This window comes from Hemibagrus wyckioides, linkage group LG16 (genome assembly GCF_019097595.1).
Source record: "Hemibagrus wyckioides isolate EC202008001 linkage group LG16, SWU_Hwy_1.0, whole genome shotgun sequence".
Taxonomy (NCBI): Eukaryota; Metazoa; Chordata; class Actinopteri; order Siluriformes; family Bagridae; genus Hemibagrus; species Hemibagrus wyckioides.
Genome location: NC_080725.1, coordinates 8,145,671 through 8,168,065, shown reverse-complemented (window position 1 = coordinate 8,168,065; position 22,395 = coordinate 8,145,671). Strand labels below are relative to the sequence as shown.

The 22,395-nt window shown below is 34.3% G+C and overlaps 1 long non-coding RNA gene across 1 annotated transcript; it reads left to right on the top strand.

The window, feature by feature from the left end:
- Positions 1–3,654: 3,654 nt before the first annotated feature.
- LOC131367315 (uncharacterized) lies at positions 3,655–21,294 on the top strand. The gene is made up of 5 exons (XR_009206924.1): positions 3,655–3,888; positions 10,910–11,045; positions 12,281–13,066; positions 16,531–16,623; positions 17,394–21,294. It is a non-coding gene; the product is annotated as an uncharacterized LOC131367315 (long non-coding RNA).
- The last annotated feature ends 1,101 nt before the right edge of the window (positions 21,295–22,395 follow it).

The following is a 22,395-nucleotide window of genomic DNA, read 5'->3' as shown; positions in this document are numbered from 1 at the left end:
AAATCATCAAAAAGGACTGTTATGTGTTTTTTGTACGAATGTCACCTTTTCCATGTATGTTATGAAATATTGCATTTAAATGTAAACAATCATATTTCGTATCATATTTCACTGCAAAGCTGTGAAAAAAGTCAATGAAATCTACAGCGATCAGCTGCACATATGCTTTTTTCATAAAAACTCATTTCCAATGCTCGTAGCACTTGGCAATCACGATGCAGGGAGCCCGTTGCGCTGTGACAGTTAACAAGCCTGTTCGTTGAAAAATGTTCGAAAATGACCTTGTTATGTGTTTTTTTTGCATGAATGTCACCTCTTCTAGGTTTGTTATGAAATTTTGCATTTTAATGTAAACAATCATATTTCGTATCATAGATCACCCCAAAGATGTGAAAAAGGTCATTGCAAATTATCCCATTCACCTGCACATACACTATTTTGCAAAATGTTTTGGGACAAGAGTCTTTACATGCACATGAACTTTAATGACATCCCATTTTTAATCGTAGGGTTTAATATGGAGTTGATTGTCCATTGCAGTTATAACAGCTTCAACTCTTCTGGGAAGGCTTTTCACAAGGTTTAGGAGTGTGTTTATGGGAATTTTTGACAATTCCTCTAGAAGTGCAATTGTGAAATCAGGCATTGATGTTGGACGAGAAGGTCTGGCACACAGTATCCGCTCTAATTCATCCTAAATGTGTTGAGGTCAGGACTTGACAGTGTAGGCCAGTCAAGTTCCTCCAAACTTGCTCATCCATGTCTTTATGGACCTTGATTTGTGCACTTGTGCATAATCATCTTGGAACAGGAAGGAGTCATCCCCAAACTGTTCCCACAAAGTTGGGAGCATGAACTTGTCCAAAATGTCTTGGTATGCTGAAGCATTAAGAGTTCCTTTCACTGGAACTAAGGGGCCAAGCCAAACCCCTGAAAAACAACCCCACACCATAATCCCCCTTCACCAAAATTTACACCTACAATTAACCTGTTTGCTATTATACATCCTCAGCATTGCTTATGGAGCCTGTTAAAATTCCAAAAGAATTGCAAATCACTTTGTGAAACTATCAAGCATTGTTGTGAGTGGGAGTATACAATGGGACATGTTTGTATTTGGAAGTGATATTCAAGAAAATGTTCTGAAAACCCTGTCAACCCTGTTGGACCACTTTGTTTCTGTCTGGAGTAATTAATCTTAATAAAGATTTGTTATTTATTTCAAACTGATATTGTCACCATTCCAGACTAATAGAAGATAAAAGCCTTTATTGGTCACACATACAGTACATTACAGCGCGGTGAAATTTTTTCTTCATATATCCATATATCATATATATTTCAAGCTGGGTTTCTATGTATATATATGTATTCATGGGCATAGATTGTTTGGTGTACTGGGATGTTTGGATGCTATCAACTTACTACTCTTGCAAGTCGCTTAGGTTTGCTGACTGAGAAGTGGTTAGATGCTTTATGTCCCAGGAAGCCCTTATGTCTGTGCCACCTTCTGGCTCTTCTTCTTAGTTATGCTGTCATAGCTAGTCCTGCTGCAGTCTTTGCCAGCATTTTGCAAATAACGTACGTTGTCTTTAATATGATCATATGATCATATGGGTACCTAATATTTTTCTGTCTCTTTTTTTACTCATTCTCTCTCTCTCTCTCTCTCTCTCTCTCTCTCTCTCTCTCTCTCTCTCTTTCTCTCTGTCAAGCTATATGTCCCACTACCAAGCTTCCAGGGCTTCTGAGTTTAAAGTGTGACCACTTCTTTCCAGACCTGCTTGATCCATCTGGACTCTCTTACCCCTGGTTGGAGTCTTGTCTCTTGGTGGTGTACACTGCTGCTGGGGATAGATCTGATTGGACAGTTCATGGCCCAAGGGACTGCCATGGATAGAATCACTCAGAAACTATCATGCCGTCTTTGAACTGCTCTTGCATCAGTCAGCTGTAGGCAGCAAGAAATTAATGCTAAGTCTATAATAAACTCAGAATAGAATTTCTCAGAATTTCTAATCACTTCACTTGGAGCATCTGACTATTAAGTGCTCTTTCACTCTATCAAGCTAGACTGCTTCTTCCAAGGGCCTAGTGTTCCAAGTTCACAGTGTGACCACTTCTTTGCTATGGACTTGCATGATCGTCTCTTGATGGGAGACACTGCTGCTGGGTATGGCTCTGTGTGGACAGCTGGGAGACACATGGGACTGTGGTGGTCAGTGTTGTCCTTGGGGCTTCATTATTGGACATTTGATGGCTTCAGCAGGAGGGAATTAATGTTAAACCTATTATTAACTCAGAAATGATACAGACTTATATGCTTTTTAAAAGCTCTTTGTTGTACAACTTCACCTGTCTATATGCAGTTGCAGAAAAGACATTTATTTAATTTGAGTATTTATAATTGCACTCTCTGGGGTCACCCAAATGAGGATAGGTTCCCTTTTGAGTCAGATTCTTCACAAGGGTTCTTTCTCATATGGTCTCAGGGTGTTTTTCCTTGCCAATGTTGCCTCAGGCATTTGAGATAAATTTTATTTTTAAACTTTGCAACTTTTATTTAAAATTTGTTACATTTTTGTAAACCTGCTTTGAGACAATGTCCATTGTTAAAAGTGCTATACAAATAAAATTTAGTTGAATTGAATTAATGCCATCACCACAGCCAGGCAGGCTGGAGACTAGACCTCTGCAGTAAAATGTCACTAAATGGGCAGCCCTTAGAAGAATATTGCTCAAGAATTGCTGCAGCTACCTGGGCATCACAATGAATATTCTCCAGATTCTAAAGGGTTAACATATGGTATCATGTCAAAACAACTTTCCAATCAGTTCTAGGGTCACAAAATTCTCATGTGGACTTTCTTGACTGATCAGTGTATGTTATGCTGTTATACCTTATTGTTTTAACATAATTAAAACTGCATTTTATATTATTAACCTTCAATTAAAAAGCTGGTCTACTTTTGCACTTCCCTCACTATTATATGGTTCATGTTTCTATTTTATTTAGCTTTTAAAAAAAACTTCATATTCTTCATATTTGTGCTTCTATGCTTCATTATTATTATTATGCACCAGTTCACCAAAACAAATTCCCTGTAAACCCTGGTACTTGGCAATAACAGTGAATCTGATTCTGATAAAAGGGTTAAACTAATCCATAAATGATCAGAAATCAGAAATTTTCTGATACTATAGACCTCAGGCTCACCTTTTTGAGCACTGGTTACATAGTTCTGGTTTTGTTTTGCTTGATCCCCAGTGACAACCAGAAACTCCTAATCTTCCCAAGGCTGCAGAGAAAGATAAGAAGCATTAACTGTGAAACAGCACAGAGCCTGATTGGGAAAGTATAGGATAGCAATATTAGAAAAAGTGGTAAAAGGGGGAAATGAGTGTGTAACAGTTTGTATTTGTGACTTTAGGTGGGAGAGGAAGTGAGAAATGGAGCAGCAATGGGAGCCTGGCTTGGCTGTATTGCGTAGCCAATGTTGGCTAGTTGGACTAGAGAAACAGTTTATTGTTTTGAATTCTTTAACCTTTCAGCTCTGGCCTCCCGATATGCAACTATAAGCAACTCACAGATCTCTTCCTCTCTGCAACCCTCCCTCCCTCCCTCCCAGCTTCCTTCCCTTCCTTGAACCCCTCCCTCCCTCACTTATGTCGCACTTTCTCTTTCACCTTTTTCCCTCAGTTCTTTCTTATTTGCCCCATCTCCTCTGTTGATCTCTTGTTTGTCTCTTGTACATCTCTGAGGTGCTGCTCTTTCTTGGCAGTATGGGCAGGCTTCAGGAGCTGTGCCTCTTCTGTTTCTCCTCAGTCCTCTTGGGTGATCTTGGTTCAGTTCAACTAAGCTGCTTACATGCCTTTCTCCTTTACTCGGTATGTGCTCACATCACTTTATTGTTTTAAACAACTTATTTAAGTTCATATTTTAGGAGGTAAATGGAACTGTGCTGCTTTTTTGTTCATTTGCCTGATGATGAATGTGTGTATCAGTCTGTAAAAACTGGCATAGTGTACCTATTATTTATACAGTGGGTATGGTGCATAAACAGAACATTTAAAATGTTTAAGTTATCTTTACATTAGGTTTGTTTTATAGCAGGGAGATTTGTATAAATTGCATATATTATTTATCTGATATGTTTATATGCAATATACATTTTAGTTTTATATGTGTTTCCGTTGGGGGAAATGATTCTTGCATTTCCTGGAACTTCCATTCTCTCTCTCACAGTCGTACAATACTGTGGGTATTGTACACAGTGTTTGGGATTACTTGTCATTTAACCAGCACTATTGGAATTGACGAACTCACTGACACTGTTTGTAGCTTAGGACACTCCCTCACTCTCACATGCATCCTCTCACAGCCCTCCCTCTTTTACTCCTTCTCTCACCCACTGTTTCTTCTAAGTTGCACACACACAGACACACACACACACACACACAAACTTATTCTCTCCCACTATTTTTCCCCTCCTGTTTTTATATAAGCTCTCAGAATTCTCACCCACATTATCCCTCTCTGAACTTTCTTGTTTAGATGAAACATGCACCAATCAGGCATAACATTATGACCATCTGCCTAATATTGTGTTGGGCCCCCTTTTGCTGCCAAAACAGTCCTGACTTGTTGAGGCATGGCCTCCGCTAGATCCTTGAAAATGTGCTGTGGTATATGGCAGCAAGAGAGTGAGGTAGGGCCTCCATGGATCAGACTTGTTTGTTCAGCACATCCCACAGATGCTCGATTGGTTTGATATCTGGGGAATTTGGAAGCAAGGTCAACACGTCAAACTTGTTGTTGTGCTCATCAAACCATTTCTTTACCATCCATGTGGCATGATGCATTATCCTGCTGAAAGAGGCCATAACCATCAGGGAATATCGTTTCCATGAAAGGGTGAACATGATCTGCAACAGTGCTTAGGTAGGTGGCACGTATCAAAGTAACATCCACATGGATGGCAGGACCCAAGGTTTCCCAGCAGAACATTGCCCAAAGCATGACACTGCCTCTGCCGGCTTGCCTTCTTCCCATAGTGCATCCTGGTGCCATGTGTTCCCCAGGTAAGCGACACACATGAACACGGCCATCCATGTGATGTAAAAGAAAATGTGATTCATCAGACCAAGCCATCTTCTTCTATTGCTCCGTGGTCCAGTTCTGATGCTCATGTGCCCATTGTTGGCACTTTTGTTGCTGCACAGGGGTCAGCATGGGCACCCTGACTGGTCTGTGGCTATGCAGCCCCATATGCCACAAACTTTGATGCACTGTGTATTTTGACAGCTTTCTATCAGAACCAGCATTAATGTCTTCAGCAGTCTGAGCAACAGTAGCTCATCTGTTGGATCAGACCAAACGAGCCAGCTTTTGCTCCCCATGTGCATCAGTGAGCCTTGGCTGCCCAAGACACTGTTGCTGGTTCACCACTGTTCCTTCCTTGGACCACTTTTGATAGATACTGACCACTGCAGGCTGGGAACACCCCACAAGATCTGCAGTTTTTGAGATGCTCTGATCCAGTCATCTTGCCATCGCACTTTGGCCCATGTCAAACTTGATCAAAACCTTACACTTGCCCATTTATCCTGCTTCACCTTTGAGGACAAAATAGTGCTGTCTTATATATCCCACCCACTTACAGGTGCCATGATGAGGAGATAATCAGTTTTATTCACTGTTACCCCTTATTGATGCAAAGTACAAGGTAAACCAGTCGAGCACTGTATTTATTCATTTCCATGTATGAAAGTTAATCAAGGGCTTAGGAATGTTCAGTGTGAAACGTCAATGACTATGATTAGCCAGGATTAAATAAACCTGTGTATTGTACAAGCAGTGTGAATTGTGAAACAAGATAATTCAGGATTCCATTTACCTGTGAATTAGAATGACCCAGTTTCTATTTTAAGAGTGAAAAAACTACACAAGTCCAAATGTTTGAATTATGCCGAAGTCCTTTACTGACTCTTTAAATTTCTGTAAAACATCCTTTCCTGTAGCCCATTAGGTGGCACCATACACCAGAATAGAAAAATAAATAGAACACCTTCAAAACTGCGTTAATTAAATCTAATCAGCCAAATCATGTGGCAGCAGCACAATAGAAATGTTTTATAATGTATCATATAAATTTACTGTGCTCATTTAGGATCTCATTGTCACTAGTACTTTCCAGACAATTGCATATTGTATTAAGAATTGCAAATAAAACTAATAAATTATGTCATATCAAAACAGCAATAACAGTTACTCTGTTTGCTATTATGCATCCTCAGCATTGCTTATGGAGCCTGCTATAATATATATAATATACATATATACATATATAATATATGTTTGTATTTGGAAGTGATATTGCCTTTTTTGAGCACTGTGACTGTAACGAAAGAATAAAAATGTGCTGAAAACCCCATCTGGTACCTTGATACCTCAGCTGGACTACTTTGTTTCTCCCTGGAGTAATTAATGTTAATAAAAAAGATATGTTATTTATTTCAAAATGATATTGTCGCCATTCCAAACTAATAGAAGATAAAAGCTTTGATTGGTTACACATACATTACAGCACTGTGAAATTCTTTTTTCACATTCCCCAACTTTGGGGGTCACCAAAGTTTCACTGCTACACCTGAAGCAGGGGGATTTAAGGGCATTAACTGGGGGTCCAATGGTGGCAGTTTGGCTTTGCTGAGGCTTGAACACCGATCCCCTGAGAAGCAACTCAGAGCCTTAACTGCTTGAGCCAAGTGAGTCTAAGTTACAAGGTGGGGCCTTCATTGATTGGACTTGTTTGTTCAGCACATCCCACAGATGCTTGATTGGATTGAGATCTTGGGAATTTGGAGCCTTTAGACAGTATACACTGTAGTACTGTATTACTACTGTAGAGTACTGTATTATTATTATTATTATTATTATTATTATTATTATTATTATTATTATTATTTTATTTTATTACCATTTAGCAATAACTTTATTTTTATTATAATTTTTTTTTTACAGAGATGATCAAATGTATGCATGGGGAGGTGGGTGGATAAGCAAATAAGTAGACACACAAGCAAGTCTAAATGCTTAAATTATGCTGAAGTCCTTTACTAACCCAATAGGTGGCACCATACACCAGAATAGAAAAAATAAATAAAACAACTTTAAAACTGCGTTAATTAAATCTAATCAGCCAAATCATGTAATAGCAGCACAATAAAAATCATGAATATACAGGTCAAATTCTTCAGTTATTCCATCATGACCATAATGAGGCACACAAATCTGGTTACTGGTATTCTCATTAAGAGTTATGTTTCTTAAAGTTTAAAGTAAAGTTTATGTACATGTTATGAACATATTTATCCCATTTTGCAATAGATATGACCAAAAAAAAATCTAAATTATGTATGCCAAATTATGTAAGCTATAATAATAATACCAGTGATAATATATTAAAGTTAACAGAGCACAATAAACAACAACAAAAAACAACAAAAAACAAAACAAAAAAACAATTAATACTTGCATAGTGCACTATGTATCTTTAGGTATCAGAAACAGGGGCATGATCATCATTGCATATTGCTAACATTTAGTTGGCCAGTATTCAACAGTATTGGTTAACATAGCTTTTGTAGCTAATTAGCACTTACTGTAGTTCCCTTTACAGTTTGTGTAAAAGCATGTTTGGACAACAGGATATCATAGATCATATTGTTTAAAAATATGTATAATAAATATGTATTAGTGTATTATTTATTAAAGTTTATTAGGCCATTTGAGCTTTTACTTTTAAAGAAATGTATAGTCAGATATCTCAATACACTCCAGTAGCATTAGTATTGCTAAAAATAAAGCATTTAAATGTTGAATCTGAAACTATATTTAGACATTGTGCTTATATTTATAGAGAGTTACTCTTCTTTGTTAACTGACTCTCCTTCTTAAGTTACTACTTTTATATATACACTATATTGCCAAAGGTTTTGTTACACCCATCCAAATCATTGAATTCAGGTGTTGTTTTTTGGGGGTTGGACTTGGCCCCTTAGTTCCAGTGAACTCTTAATACTTCAGCATACCAAGACATTTTGAACATTTGCCTGTATTTCAATCAGTATGTATTTTAAGCCTGATGATTCAGCTTTATATTCATTAAGAGTTGTGTTGGGTCCAGGATTTGAAACATGTGTTTGTGTTCACTTGGTTGGTCATAAAGACTTTTGCATTGGTCTTATATGTCTCAGTGAATGTGGAAGTTGGGACACCACCTTACTGCAAAAGTTTTTCTTCTTTACAGGATTGCATAATGCTTTTCTGTCTTGTGTATAGAATTGAGCATTCATTACACACTGTTCAAGCAGTCACTTCAGTGTCAGGAGATTTGAATATGTTTTTGGGTGTGTTTACATTTAGGTCATGCAAGTGTATCATTTGTGGTGCCACACACAAAACCTTAATTTTGATTCACTTAGATATGTTTTTTTTATTTATAGACACTGATGTAAAGTGGCCATAATCAAATCAACAATTTCAATAAAATACATGCAAATTAATTTTTTTCTTGCATTTGTAAGTAAAGTGTTCTCATTCATCTACCTCTCCCTGGACAAAATCAAGTATTATAATTCTATAACAGATGACAGACAAATAGAATGTAGTTGGTATGGATTTGTGCTTTGAAGGGCAAATTCCAATTTATCTTCAGCTGTCTAACAGAGATCTGCAGGTCCATGCTTTCCTTTATCTGTATGATTCTGTCACAACCATACATAACCATGGGTGTGGTGTTCTTTGGGTGATAAGCTGTCTTGTTTTTGTGCCAAACATATACCAATCAGCCATAACATTAAAATCACTGGCAGATGAAGTGAAAAACACTGACTGTTTTGTTACAAGGGCAACTATCATATGGCACCCCTCCCAACAGGGTCATGGGCACAAAAGGCTCACTGATGTGTGTGGGGAGTTAAGCCAAGCCAGTCTTTTCCAATTCCATAAAAAAGGAACTGTAGACAAGTTGGTGAAAAAGTTAATGCTGGCTGTTTTTGGGACTGTTTAGCCACTGACAAGTCAGAGGTGACTCCTGTCCACTGCCAAAAGCACCTACAATTGGCATGTGAGCACTAGATCTCTGGACCATGGAACAACAGAAGAAAGTGATTAATGACATCATGTGGATGGCCTGGTGCATGTACATCAGTTACCTGCATATGTGAAGAAGGCAAGCCAGCAGAGACAGTGTGATGCTCTGTGCAATGTTCTGCTAGAAAAACCTCGGATCCTGGCATTCATATGGCACAAGGGGGACCTACACAATATTGGGTGGTTGGTATTAATGTTAATGATCAGTGTATCTTTTAGAATTATGCCCAGAATATTCTACCTTCTACCTATAAAATATATGTTTTGGTAAAAATTGAGGTGGTCTTGGATTTTATTTCTTGTATGCGTACAAAGGGGCTTTCTTTTAAGTATCTTACCAACAACCCAGACCTGTGAATATAAGAGATTGCTCTCATGTGTTTCTCTTTTTTGCTCTTTTTGTTCTTGTTTTTTCATTTTTATATAAAGTTGTTATTTATATTAAAGTAAAAGTTTATTTAGTTAAAAGTTGACTTTTAAAATTTAATGTCACATCTTTATTTAAATTTGACCTGTTGTTTAAAGTTGCCTCCTTTTATTTAAATTTTACTTCTTGACCTTGACCTTTTCAGACCATACATGTCAGTGTATGTATTTGTGTTGCCTGTTTTGCTTGATTGTATCTTTTGTTATGTGCATTACTGTCTGTGTATTAATTTCTTGACTCTATATGCTTTATTCTGTTAATATTCAAAGCTGATGGAGACACCGATAAACACATTAACACTCCTTTTAGCAGTATAATTGGTTGCAGAAGCATCTTCCTGCTTCCTGAAGGACAGATTTATAAATCTTAATGCCTGTGCATTCTGAGAAAGCGAATTAAACTGTTATTAATAATATTATATAAAATGTTAATGATATTTACATATATCAAGGATTTAAAAGATCATTGATATTTAAAACACCTTTAAAGGACCCAAAAGACCTTCTGCAGAATTCATTGTGATTTTGCTTTTCTGAATGATAACTGCAGGTGGTGGGGAAATAACCTTGAAGTGTTGCAGAATTTAACCTCAAACTTATTTTTTTTTACATTTCAGAAACCCTAGCACACTATGGTTTTAGGTGTTTGTTAAATACAGTATGGCAGGGGTGTCAGGGCCAGTGTGAGTGCAGGTTTTCATTCAAATCAAGCAAAAGCTACACATGATTCCACCTGTTTAATCAGTAATCTTGGCTTTCAGTAGACTCAGGTGTGCCTTCTGCTCAGTTGGAATGCAAACCTGCTCCCACAAAAGCCCTTTCTGGATAGGATTGGACACTCCTGTAGTATGGTCTTGTTATAATAGATAATAAGGCCTTTCTTACACTGCTGAAGGTTAAGAAAATTTTCACTTTCCAGCATGAAAACAACACAAAGCACAAAGCACAAATCAACAAAGTTATGGCTTCCGAAGAAGACAACCATAGATGTTTTAAATGGCACAGTCATAGTTGGGATTGAAATCCTTTTAAAAATATGTGGAATGACATGAAGAGGGCTATACACAGACAAGCCCTTTACAATTTGATAGATTTAGATCATTTTTGCAAGGAAGAGTAGAATGCAGTGTAATCAAGATCAGTTGGTAGTCTCTTACCCCCCAAAAACTCAGTGCTCTGTGTTTCCTTTTGCTTTCAAATTAAGATACATATAATTACTTTATGATTTTTGCGATCATTATAATCTGCATTAAAAGATGTAAGGATTAAAAAGCACATATCCTAATGGACAGGTTGACCTGTGTGTGTGTGTGTGTGTATTTGCAGGGTACAGCCAGCACTGTAGAGAGAGTGTGGCTTGCATTGCTCAAATGATAATAGAGTGTAGGAGGATGAAGATTATAAGGAATTTGAGCAGATGCTGTTTTTGTTTATGAAATCCCTTACTTCTATTCTTCACCAGGTGAGTGGAATTATATACTATCCTCATTTGTAACTCACATTCTTTGTGCTTTGTTCAGCCAACTCACAATATAATAATGAAACATTTTCCACACACAAATAAACTCATTTGGGGACTGGTCTCATTATAGCAGGATTCCATTCACATAAAAAAATTCTATTGAACAGTGGCTAGATTGAACTATTCCAAATATCCTTTTAAACAAAAAAAATGTAGTCTTCAAAGGTAAAACACAGGGCTCAAACAAAGAGTAGACATTTGAATCTATAAACGTTTTAAACATTTAATCTAACAGGGCACACCTGGCCAATGAGACACTTTTCAAATATTTTTGATCATAAAAATGATGGATTCAGCAATGCTTTAATGGGTAGCTTTAGTGTATAGTAAAAAAAAAAGAATTGGCCTTGCCTGTCAGTACTTCAGCAGGGGACTGTATATTAGAACTGAGATGCATTTCAAATAAAATGCATGTTCACCATGGACTTGGTACTACGTTTGTGCATTTACCTTATGAAACAACTGAAAATGCAGCAATATAAAGTGATATTCGCTAAAACAGGTTTTTGCTTGTCATTAGGATGGGCTGAAGAGAATTACATGCATTATCATTCAGCACACAGTATCTGCCTTGTGTCTGTTGAAGGCTCCCAAGTTCTATGTGGATGTGAATGCTAGCTAATAGGTGACTACAAAGCTGTTCATTTCTTTGGGTAGCACAATGAAAAGGGGCTCCTTGTTAGACCAGTTAGATAAATTAAGTGATGATGGAAATGATTAAAATGTAAATAATGTTAGTAATAGAGGATCGTGCATTATCAAACCTAATCTAGTCTTCATTTATCCCCCTGCAGTAGACCTCCAGTACTTTCTTGGCTGTCACCTTTATATCCCTATGCAAAAAGTATAGCTATCTGGTAACTTAAACCAAGTTTTAACATTTCACTACATTCCTAGGCTTATAGGAAACAGTCCTGTTCACACCCAATTGGATTAATGGTCTTAGGACACCAAAGACACAAGCCACTTTGCTATGGGTATTCAGCATCCAAACTAGGCAAACTAGTTTTACTAGTAGTCACTAGCTCCACTCAGTTGTACAACAACAGTTAACATACTACATAAGCCCTCTGTTTAACCATGTTTAATCTCTTTTTAAAATGGAGATGTTTTATTGTATTTTTGTATTGTATAGCTCCTAAATTGTTATCCTAAAGCATTTCTGTTTTTCACAGATATTTTATGTCATGATAAAAATCTTGTGAATCCAGCAATTAAAGAGTTAACCTGCCCCTGACCTAGACACAAACAGGATTAGTGGGTCTGTGAATTTTCAGTAGCCAACTCCCAGGCAAGTATATCTGGAACTGGACTGAATGGCGTCTGTGCTGGATAGTGTGTGTGTGTGTGTGTGTCTGTGTGTGTGTGTGTGTGTGTACACCTCCCCCTGGCCCCTACTCCACTCCTCCTCCCAATTCTGTGGTTAGCCCTGCCCCTGTTCATCACATGACTTCTCTGAAAGGCCCCCTCCTGCTGCCTTCCCCCATGTTTCCAGTAAATTGCTTGAAAGGAGGGGGTGAGTCAGACCAGCTTCCCTTTAACCACAGCTTGTTAAAGAATTTGTCAACGTGGACTCCAGGGCACACATGACCCCTCCCCTTTCCTCTTTGCAAAAGATTTGAATGTTTTGCTCCTTTCTTTGGAACGGTCTTTAGATCGGATTACGTCAGGTACCCATAATCACTCTACTTCCTGTGACACACTGTAAAAAGGGTAGGCATGAAGCATAGAGAGAGGGGAGGGGTAATGAGAGAAATAAAAAAGTGTGTGTGTGTGTTTTGTGGGGGGGCACTAGAGCATGCATCTGACTAATCCAGAATTAAATGAGTTAAACAAGTTGATTGAGTGTTTAGTCAATTCTATCTTTTGTCTATATGTGTAAGTTTTGGCATCTTTCTATCTATGGCAGCCTGTTGCAAACTCACTCTTCTGCACTGCTGGGTACAACAGCTTTTGTTCAAGTAAGTACAAAAGGGACAAATTTATAGCAAATCAGATAGGAATTAAAATTCAGAGATTTTTTCACTTACATAAGGTGTTTTAAATAATACTTGAGCACCAGAAACCTTGAAGGGAGATTAAAACAAAGGAAAATAGTTGCTCCAAACTTGTATCAAACAGCTAAGACTGAATCCCATAGTGTTAAATACTAGTATGCTTTTGACAAGATATTCAGTCATAATTGCTACCCAAAGGGATGGCAGGATGGATGATGGTTGGCAGCAAAAGGTTCTTTCAAGATGAGCACAAAATAAGAGTTCATGCCTATTTTGTCAAATAAAATATGTATTACAAAAACACTGATATAATAACATTTTTGTAATAAAGCATTATTTTTCAAATAAAGCATTAAAAATAATTTAATTAATTAAATAACAAATAAGCTTATAAAGGTGTTGTAATAAAACCATTTTCTGTAAGCTAATGAATTATGCATGATCTCAAAGGCAGAGAATGTGAGACTTGTGATTGAATTGAAATAGTTTAGATTTAGTTTTAACTTTACTCAGAAATTTCTTATGGCTGCTTACTCATGTGACATTTGCAGTGAGTGCTTAATGTAGTTCATTTATAGGGCTTTTGCAGTGCATGTTTTGCCCTGATCAGTTGTTTGTACAATAGTGGTTTATTTCTTATTGGGGATATCTATCAATGTATTAGAGTGAGATAAAATCTTTAATGATTGGAAAAAACTGCTTTTTAAGATTGTCCCATCATAATAGTGCCATGTTTCCTCCATCCACCTTCCCAAAATAACTTTAATTTACTGTCCATATTAGGTTTGATTTTGTCATATCCCCTCCCACATCCAAACCAAGAGACCAGTCAAATTTCAAAGCACTTTCAGGATCTTGAAATCACAAAAGCAAAGCACAGAAATTAATTAGGTATGAATTAATGTATGATTTGCTTGTCCACACATCACTGTTGTCTTCGCTTTTCATAAATAATAATCATAATGAATTAATTTGCAATTTTCATAATTTGTAAACATTAATCATAAAATAATTTGAACGTAATTGAAAAACTGTAATGTTTGCACAAATATTCAATTACAACAACTGTTTTTTATAGTGTGCCATTTTCTTTGTCATTTTCTGTGATTTATCATAAATTATAAATAATTATATCTACCTATCTATCTAGTTTGATATGTGTACCATCTAAAAATGCAGACACAAAAAATATTATTGTACATGGTACATATTAATCATTAATTTTTTGTGAAAAATAAATCTGGATAAATATGTTGGAAATAAATCTGACATTACAAACTACTTCACAAAATAAGAAGACTACTTTAAAACTGGAAATTAGAAAATTAGAAGAGAATAAATGATAATATGTGGCAAAATATGATTTGGATCTCTGTAGAAAAAAAAACACTATTATGTATTATTTAAGAACCAACATTTTTGTCATTTAGGACAGATTTCTATGTTCCACATTTATAATGTTTTGCAAAAAATATGAAAATGCGCAATAATTAGACAAAATGACCTATCCAATTTTCTTCGGTGATCAAATTAATTGCTTATTGCTTAGTAATATATATATATATATATATATATATATATATATATATATATATATATATATATATATATATATATATACAATTTTGTATCACAGAATTAATACAGCAGTTTTGTTGTAAATCTAAAAATTCTATATATTTATAAAAATGCTTGAAAAATGGATAACAAAACTGAGAATCTTTAAGAGACAAAACTTTAAGGTTTTAAAAAGGATTTTTTACTTTAAATTGTATTGTACACAAATAATTACAATAAAAAATGGTTCTTATCAAAACTATGCTGTTGATAAACTTAAAATATAATTTTATAAATAAATAAAGTAAGAGTTATGTTTTTCTTTTCAAACTACGACTAAATATATTTATATATATATTATATATTATATATTTTTTATATTTATATGTATAAATATAATTTGCTACTAAAGCTAAACTTGCGGTGCAGAAAACTGTCCACAAAATGGATTTTTTTAATTACTTGTCCCTGTGTCTGTTATTTGTTCTTGTTAAATTCATGACATTCATAATGTCACAAAGTGTATTTACCTGTTACTAAGAACTTTAATTATGACATATTTTTCACTGTTTTCGTGTTAAAGTTTTTGTAACCTACATATTATACCTCAATATACCTGAAATATTATTTATTCAGAAATAAATTATGTTTTAAATATCATAAATGTCATAATGATAATATCATTCACATATCTGTATGTGTACTTTCCAGCAGGAATAATATATATATATATATATATATATATATATATATATATATATATATATATATATATATATATATATATATATATATAATAAGTACATATTAATATTAATATATACAGCTCTGGAAAAAAATAAGAGACCACTGCAAAATAATCAGTTTCTTATGTTTTTTTGCTTACAGGTGCATGTATTGGTGAGATGAACAGTTTTGTTTCATTTTTCGTGAACTGCTGACAATATTTTTCCTAAATTCAAAATATAACTATTTTTATTTAGAGTGTATATTTAAAGGAAATGACAACACATCAAAATAACCCAAGATCATGCAGTATTTGCAGAGCTTTAATAACTCAAATAAAACAAAATGCAAATAATTTGTAAACAAATTGTGTTAATGCTAATGCTTGTGTTAAAGCTAAATAACATTAACAAATCAGTATTTGGTGGAATAACCCCGATTTGCATGCATTTTGGCATGCTCTCCACCAGTTTTTCACATTGCTGTTGGATAACTTTATACAACTCTTTTTGCAAAAAAGCAAACAGCTCACCTTCTTCCTCTTGATGACATTGCAGAGGTTTTCAATAGGGTGTAAATCTGGAAATTGGCCAGTGGTCTCTTATTTTTTCCAGAGCTATATATATAGACTGTGTGTCAGAACTGTGTCAAAGGTTTTTTTAAAAAATATTTTGTTACTGAAATTGAGGAATTGCAACTATGCCATTAAACCTGTTGTTCAGCCTGAGGGCAAACATCTCTCATGTGAGGTAAGGGTATGTGAGGACCATAGCTGCAAGATTCACAAAATGGAGGTCAATAAAACACAAAATGGCTGCCTCCAATAATAACATAGACAAAGTTGAGAATTACCAGTTTTGCATCAATGTTCTTTATGAATTAATATATATGGTAGGATGCTAAGAATATGGTCACTGAACTCACTGTCATTTTGTCTCAACCATTTTGAGATAACTTGCTTTGTGACATTCAAATAATGGTCTACTATGACAATAAATCACCATCAGCAATAGCATGAACTGTTGACCTAAGACAGGTCCATGAATTTATGCTACTAATTCCAAATTCTGTATATAAATGTCAAACGTTGAGATTTGACCAGGTGACCAACTTTTTCAAACTTCAACTGTCCACTGTACCCTCAGAAACCATTTCTTGAAACCTGAGGAGGTCTTCTGTGGTTGTGGCCCATCTTCCTGAAGATTAGATGTGTTTCAATGCCATAACCTGATAATCAGGTTAGATAAGACATCTAATACTGTATGCAAATAAAACATTGTTTCACATACCCTCACAGTTTAATTATTATAATGTAGATTATAATAATCTACATTATAATTTGTGTTACAGAACATATCTATTTAATTTTGTGATATACAAACCAATCTAAATAGTCTAAATACATAAAAAAATCTTGTTAACAAATGTACCTCAATCAAATGTTATATATTTTTATTTGACAGATTAAAACAATTATCAGCATGGTTATTGTAATTTAAAGAGCTATATGTAGTTAATTAACTTTGATTAGCTTTTATTTTATTTCTGTTTAATACATTCCTCACAGTTTGATTAAAAAATGAATAGATAAAAGGCAAGAAATACATGAAGATACATCATTATTAGAGTGGGATCTAATCAAAAATACACATATATACCTTTAAAAAAAAATTTGCACACTCTTCTTTTAAAGTACTTATACTCAGTGACAGTGCACTAAAAGTAACTAGTGGCTAAATCTAACTACATTATTTATTCCATATTTAAAGTACACTTACTCACAGAAAGGATTCCAATAAGTGTAGAAACATCATTTCAGTTCTTATAAATAAATGATTCATTTAGTTTCATTCAGTTTCATGGGTTGCCCAGTGGTACAGCCTGATTATGTCTCTGTGTTAGGCAGATGTACAATTTAAATCAGCATGTGCAATTTAAATCTAACTAATAATCATTGCTATGTTATAAAATACTTTTATGTCTATCAACATGTATGTCTTCCCAACAGGAAACAACTGGATGCACTAGAACACTGGAAAGCTTCACACTTGAACAAATGATTCATAATGGGCCTCACTTTAACACAATGACTCAAGTGATTTGGTGAACGAGAGATGCACATGAATCACTTACCCATGGAGAACAGATCAGGTTCACCATACATGCAATTTAATAATACAAGCAAAAAAAAATAAGATAAACTGAATATATAACATAATAATGGAATGATTAATTTAAACAGTGACATGTTGAATGGAATTATAATTGTGAAGCCAGTCAGCAACATCTGAACAAAAGAAATGACTCAATGCATATCAGTGCCTAAAAACAATCCATTTATATTAGTGACACATCAAAAAAAACAGAATTATTTAGTAATGAGATAAGTCTAATTCCTTTTTTTGTAGGCAAACACAGATAATATTCATAGAGGACAATCTTATTTGATACGGTCATGGCTGTTTGCTTTGGGGAAAAAGTAATGAGAGAAAAATAAGAGATTTCAAACTTATTAAAGTCACACTAGTCCACTGCCCTCTGAAATTTCAGTCTAAACTTCAATGACTAGTTAAGGTTTAGATGGAATAAAAGTTAACTCTAATCTTGGTTTATGTAGAGCAACAATAGAAAACATAGGAGCTTGTATACAGCCATTTACATATAAACTATGGGTTAAGAATCCAATAATTATCATTTATCTATGAATAAAGTCCATGTACATTTTGGACTTCAAAAACAAATATAATCTTTACTTGACAAGAGTAAAACTGAGAAAGTGTTTTGTAATATTACATTTCAGATGTTTTGTGGAAGAACTCAAAACGCATTAATTTCATTAAATTTACAGTTTAATTTGCCAATAAGTTGTCAAATGATTTTGTACATAATTCTGATTAATGTTGGATGGTCTTACAGATAGTCACCAGGACAATCAGGACCTCAGAATCCGTGTGAAAAAAAAAATTAAAAATTAAAATAGCCGAGCAATGGCAAGTAATGGTGGGAAATTCCGACACCAGTGAACTTAAAGTACACAGAGAGTAAATTTAACATTTCATGATAAAGATTAGTAGAGTTATTCTGCTTTCTCCTTAACTCATTTGTTCATCTTCAATAACCTCCTCCTTCTTAGAATAGACAAAGACCTATTTTTCTGTTTAAACTTATCTAAAAGAAATAATGGTGTGTGTGTGTGTGTGTGTGTGTGTGTATTTGTGAGGACCAAAAATAACAAATGTCCTCACAATCATCTAAAATAAAAAATAGTATTTTCACTACTTGATTTCTTTTGATTGATTTTTGAGTGTAAAGGTAAAGAAAAAAATTAAGGGGCTAGTTATGGAACAGTTATGATAGTCAATAATTATTTGAAATGATCTTGTCAGTAATTGAACAAATTAAATTTTCAAACAAATGAAAGGTCAAATGAACAATAGAATGTACAAAGTTAAGTCAGTAACATTACATTACAGCACTACTGAAAGTTTTTAAATGCCCAGGCTATTGTTTGAGTTGTTTGTTACTCTCTTGGCAAGCTTGGATTGATTGTCTTATTGTATGGGCTGAGATGGCAGCCCGAAGCAAGAGTACTGTGCAAAAATCTTAGATACCCTTTATATTTTTAAATACATATTTTTATGTATTACGTGCCTATTTCATGACTTAAGTCATTTAAAAATAGTTCCAAACATTACTTTTCCAACAAAATGTGAACTGTAGATAAAATAAATTTGTATATCATTACAAAAAATACTATGGCAGGTTCTCCAAGATGCTTAGAAAAAATGTATCAGTCAGAATTCTCATAAAATGTACCTGTACATGGGAGTATATGCATTTTTATAGGTCTGGGCTGTCATGGCAAATATTGACTATGTTTATTTTAGTGCAGATTACTACTCTTTATTGTTGGTTTTTTAATGCGAAAATTGTTTCATTTCATTATTTTTAAAGGCATCTTTGCATTACAGCATTTATTTATGTGACTTGGACTTGCACACTACAGTGTGTAGCAAATAAATGGCACATACATGTATGCACTCACCTTTATATTATATAGTCTTTTATGTCCAGAGGGTAGTACACACATTATTATAACATTACTAAGACAAAGAAATCATAGATCACCCTCTCCGGCTTCCACAGAAGACATTCTCTGAAAAGTAATGATTGGGGGTGGGGTGGTATGCCTAGGAAGAACACAAGACAGGAAAGACACATCCTGATGACTGGCAATCCTTTTTCAGTGGGAACTGTTGCCATGTTTTTTCCAGGGCCTTTTGGCTGAGGCTTATCAGAATTTCAGGGAGATACGGTACAATGTATTCTTGTGATAGGTCAATCTACAAAACAGCAAATAAATGACCATCATGATTTCCACACTTATATAGTGCATATGATTTTGTGCACTTATGAATTTGGCTATCAAAAGGAGTATATTATTTCTGTGATCTATCTATATCATTAGTGTGATTGGGTATACAACAACAGGACAGTTTTCTTACTTATTTTTCTTATTTTCTCTTATTTTGATGTGTTGTGTGAGAGGGAGATTAACACTTTAGGGATCTAAATCCATAAATAGATTTATGTAAAGCTGCTGGGATAATGTCCATTGTTGACAACCCTCTCTGTCTCAGTCTGTGAAATCTGATATCAAGGAAGTGGATAGTGTGGTAGAGAAGCATTAACATTAACTGGTCTATAGTTTAATATATTATATTATTTATATAATATATTAATTAATTAACAAATCATAATTTTGGATTATTAAAATGTTTTTGTTGACCATGGATGTTTTTATTTAAACAGGGAAAAGCTTCATGGAAGGTTCACCTAACAACCAAGCTTGATTAGGTTCTGCAAATCAGTTATATACACCATTAAGCTCACCTTTGACTAGAGTACTCTTCTTTATTTTATATAGTCACTATTTTCTGCAATATTTTATCATCTAGCCAGTTTGTGGGTCCTGATGGCTTCCCAAGCCTTATTCAAGATGCATGTGCTTCTGTGTATGTATCAACAGAAAGCAAGCTTAAATGCAAATTTTTAAATGTATCATAAAATGTATTTTTTGTTTAATGTTTCTTGCAGCTTCAGTTTCTCTCCTTTCACATTGTCATCTTCTGGGATGAGTTTTTTGATGAGGTTGTATCAGCATTTATAATCTTGAATCTACAACAGATCATTCAATAAAGGAAATTGAGATGAAGCTAATTTATTATAAAATTTTCCTCATATGCATTGGCGGACTTAACCAATAAACGAGGTAAGCAGCCGCTTAGGGCTTAGCAGCCCTTAGGGGCCCCCAACCAATACCAAGAAGCCTATATAAATCATATAGTACTTATTACTTTTCTATCATATATTGTATGGTCTGTCTATAACCATTAAGATTTTAATGTCATTATTACATCTTTTCAAATGCGCCCCCCCCCCCATTATTCATGAATAGTGGAAAGTTCCTACCGTACTGCACATGCGCGAGATTCCCATACCTGGAATCGCTTAGGGCCCTTAAATCACTAAGTCCGCCCCTGCTCATGTGTCTATATTCATTTCACACACAAATGGTCTTAAACACAATGTTGCTTCTGCACAGACATTATGACATAGCCCATGGCTTCAATCAATACACAGTATACACAATGGCCCTTACACACTTTTTTTTCTCTCAACTTACTGACATAATTTAAAGTTCTCTTTTACACACTGCACATCATACTTGTAACATCCTCACCTAGAGTGTGTGCCAATACCTCAGGACATGTATCTGTTTAATTTCCTGTACTCCCATCAGATCATGAATATTCATGTGGTACAGTGTGTGTGTACTCTATGTATTTGTACCCTGAGTCGATTTTATTAACTATATTATTATTAAAATACATATATAAATTTCATAAGGTACTCAGTAGGTGTTTTATTGTTAATTTGTTACTTCTTTTTCTTCTTCTTATATTATTACTATTATTAATATTATTATTATTATTACTACTACTAGTAGTAGTAGTATAGAATAATGACTATAAATCACTTCCCAGTACAGTCTGAAAAAGGTCATACAGTAAAATTAACATTTTAATGTTTTTAAATGTTACAAAGACAATATTTCTATTTTTAAATATTTGTTTAAATTGATAGAATTTGTAAAGGTAAATTACAAATATGTAATGTAATATGGATACATGTTTTAAAATGTGAATATATTTGTTATGGCAAATTCTATATATTTTTAATATAATGTTTCATATAGTTCATTACATTTTTTAAATCACAGAGCTTAAATCTAAAAGGTATTAAATCAATTTTTTATTTTACAATTCTGACCTAGTCAAAACATCAACTATATATATGTTTAAGATAATGTACCGAAACTACTAATTTTCTATAATTCACTAATTTTATATTTTAAGTTTTGCATTTAATTAATCCAATATGATATATAATTATTAAAATCTGCATTTAAATCAGCTGTGTTATAATGAATATGAATATGATACTGATGGGAAGACTTTATCCAAAGTAAACTAAGATGTACATTTTGGAATTAACTGTAATTTGTGTTTGACTCTCACGCTGAAACATTGTTAATAACATGCTTAAATGAGTGATCATGATGATGTAAATAAAAGCAATAGCTTTTGGCAGAGTAAGAATAACACATTGCTCCTATAATATAATATGTATTGCAAGTCCCACAGCACCTACACTTATACTGTCTTATCTATATGTAAATATCTGAACATGAATTTGCAATATATCACAACCACAGATTTTGTTTTGTTTTTCATTATATATACTCGGTTCCAGAAAAATATTAATATAATATTATTATAATAATTTTTTTATAGACAAAACATAAATGGTGAACCTCATGTGATGGAAGCGTGTTTCAGATGGTGGTTTGAGTTTATCCCAGTTCATAGGCTCACTGTTTGGCTGCCGACTCATTGTTGCTCATATCAAACCCAGTATTTCTCCTAACCAAAGATAAAAAAAAATCC